The following is a 3,178-nucleotide window of genomic DNA, read 5'->3' on the forward strand; positions in this document are numbered from 1 at the left end:
CTCTGTCTCTCTCTCTCTCTCTCTCTCTCTCTCTCTCTCTCTCTCTCTCTCTCTCGCTGTCTCTCTCTCGCTGTCTCTCTCTCGCTGTCTCTGTCTCTCTCTCTCTCTCTCGCTGTCTCTCTCTCTCGCTGTCTCTGTCTCTCTCTCTCTCTCTCGCTGTCTCTCTCTCTCTCTGTCTCTGTCTCTCTCTCTATCTCTCTCTCTCTCTCTCTCTCTCTATCTCTCTGTCTCTCTCTCTGTCTCTCTGTCTCTCTGTCTCTCTGTCTCTCTCTCTCTCTGTCTCTCTCTCTCTCTCTCTATCTCTCTGTCTGTCTCTCTGTCTCTCTGTCTCTCTCTCTCTGTCTCTGTCTCTCTCTCTGTCTCTCTCTCTCTCTCTCTCTCTCTCTCTCTCTCTCTCTCTGTCTCTCTCTCTGTCTCTGTCTCTGTCTCTCTCTCTGTCTCTCTCTCTGTCTCTGTCTCTGTCTCTGTCTCTGTCTCTGTCTCTCTCTCTGTCTCTGTCTCTCTCTCTGTCTCTGTCTGTCTGTCTCTCTCTCTGTCTCTCTGTCTCTCTCTCTCTGTCTCTGTCTCTCTCTCTCTGTCTCTCTGTCTCTCTCTCTCTGTCTGTCTCTCTCTCTCTGTCTCTATGTCTCTCTCTCTGTCTGTCTCTGTCTCTCTCTCTGTGTCTCTCTCTCTGTCTGTCTCTGTCTCTCTCTCTGTGTCTCTCTCTCTGTCTCTGTCTCTCTCTCTCTGTCTCTCTCTCTCTCTCTCTCTCTCTCTCTCTCTCTCTCTCTCTCTCTCTCTCTCTCTCTCTCTCTCTCTCTCTCTCTCTCTGTGTCACACACAAACACTGATAATAATCAATATTTGTGATAACTGGAGTCTCAACCTGGCAAACACAGAATATTGGCTTTAGATGCAAGATATATTGTCTGTTACTGTCAGAAATCAGTTTAAATGAAATGGATTAAATTAAGTTTTTTTACAATGTGATGCCATTAAGCATAATCACAGGGATCGTCACTGACCACTTGATGCTTTTCTTACGTGTTTGATAACTATCCTTCCTGTTGCAAGGTGGGAATATTGCAGTGTTTTGTTCATTTACTACAAAACATTTATTATATCCAGAAAAAAATGCTGGAGGCCTTCTAGTTCCAGTTGAAAATGTGCCTTTTAGTGAAAGTATATATAACTCCTTTAATCAAAGAAAAACTGTGGTCCAAAATTAGGTCAGAGGTCAGGCTCAGCCACAGAATGGCTACTCGTTAGCTAGTATACTGGCAGTTCATTCTGAAGGACACCAAGCATGACACATCCTGCTTTCAGATCTTCTTCATTAAGCCTTCATGAGATTTGGAGTTTGCACCCAGTTGTGACGCTTTGTTTCCATTGGTTGTTGCTCAGTGGCTGTTTGTGACTGTGTTAGTTTACCCCACTATCCCCAGTGAGTCTGCTTCTCCTGTTTCATGACTGCAGTCCTGTACTGAGTGTTCCTGTACCTGGCAGTCTGTCCCATATCCAGTTTCTTAGTGTTATACAAAAAGGTCTTCATGTCGGGAGCTCAGTGTCATTGTAAACTGTATTCAGCCAAAACTACAACACACACTGTGCTGTAATCTGCTGTCCTTTCCTTTAAAACAAACTAATCCTACTCTTGTTGTGACTAATCGCTCTTCTCTCGCTCTCTTAACTCACTTCCCCTCTCCCACGTTCCCTTGACTGTTTGTCAACCTTGTCGATTTTTTTGTTGTTGACGCCCTCGGGGGACGAGGTGGTGGTCAGAGAAAGATGTTTCCATTTGAGGGGGGGGGGTTTAAGTCAAGTCTGATCCACAAGGTGGTTCTAGTGAAGAGAAATCCTGTGGTCCTTTTAGGTGTGTGTGTGTGTCCATATGACAATACACATGAATGCCATTTGCACAGTTCATTCCATTATTAAGACCATTGTTATTGTAATTCACATAACTGCAGCGATAGAACTGAATGCCTTTTATGTCCATTGTTGCCTTTAAAAATACACATGCACACTGCTTGGGGGAAAAAATAAATCCTTACATATAATAGTAGCAGATGAATAAATTGGTATTAATCTGTGTGTGTGTGTGTGTGTGTGTCTGTAACGCCTTTAGTGCGGTATTCATAGGTGGTATGTAAAAAGGCTTGCCTTATCAGTTATCACGGGAGGCCAAATTGACACAGAGGAATCACTCCATTGTGTGCGGATTCAAAGAGAGATGTGAGCACATTGGATGTCTCCATTTCCAATAACTGTGACCTTGAGGCGAGAGGAATAGCACTGAGCACCCCCATCTCCAATCTGCTGACTGCTGAATTCAACCAGAGCCGGCTGATTTTGGGTGTTGGGGCAGAGGGCTAATCGGTGCTACCTCAGGGTTATTCTATAGCGTAAATTGAGTTTGGCTTTTATTTTTTCTGAATGGTGTGATTGCAGATTACAAATGCCTGTGTACTGTTTTATATAGAGTGAATATTTCCGTTTTGTTTCACGTAGCTTTACAACTTTAATTTGTTTCATTTTGAGAGAGGAAGAAGAACGAGAGGGAAAGGAAAATAGTAGAATGCGGCCTGATCGAGAAACTCTTAAGAACATCTGTTATTTCTGATCCATTTTCCATAGTGCCGCTGATTACCATAAACTGCCACGGCGTAACAAATACAACATCTTGTGCAGTGTTAATGTGTCTGTCTGAGTGTAGCTGACCTCAGGTTGTCCCTTTCCTCCAGTTTAGGATTGTTTTGTTTTGTGGCAGCAGGCTTAAGTCAGATAATCCTCTGCTTGATGTGGAACCAGTGATTCATCAGTTATTATCATCGTTGCGTTACCAGAGCCATGTTTTTATCTTCTGTCTTCCTCAACAACGTACTAAACATTGCCACACTCATGTCAGTTATTGACAAATTGCTCACACCGTTCATATTGACAACAGTGGTCGAAGCGCATCAGAACAAGAAAGAAAACATCAAAATTAAAAAATGAATATATTATTATTTGGTCTCTCCAATTACAGCAGAAGTTTGGGAACATGTTCATCAGAGGAATAGATCATGTTGATATGTGAATTGTTAGTAAAAGTGTAGTACATGGATCAATACGGAACATCGACCATGTTTGTTAAAATTAGAAACCAATTGACTGGTGTCCTGTGTTAAGAAGCCATTAGCTGATTGGTGTGCGTGTG

Source organism: Micropterus dolomieu, linkage group LG19 (genome assembly GCF_021292245.1).
Source record: "Micropterus dolomieu isolate WLL.071019.BEF.003 ecotype Adirondacks linkage group LG19, ASM2129224v1, whole genome shotgun sequence".
Classification (NCBI taxonomy): domain Eukaryota; kingdom Metazoa; phylum Chordata; class Actinopteri; order Centrarchiformes; family Centrarchidae; genus Micropterus; species Micropterus dolomieu.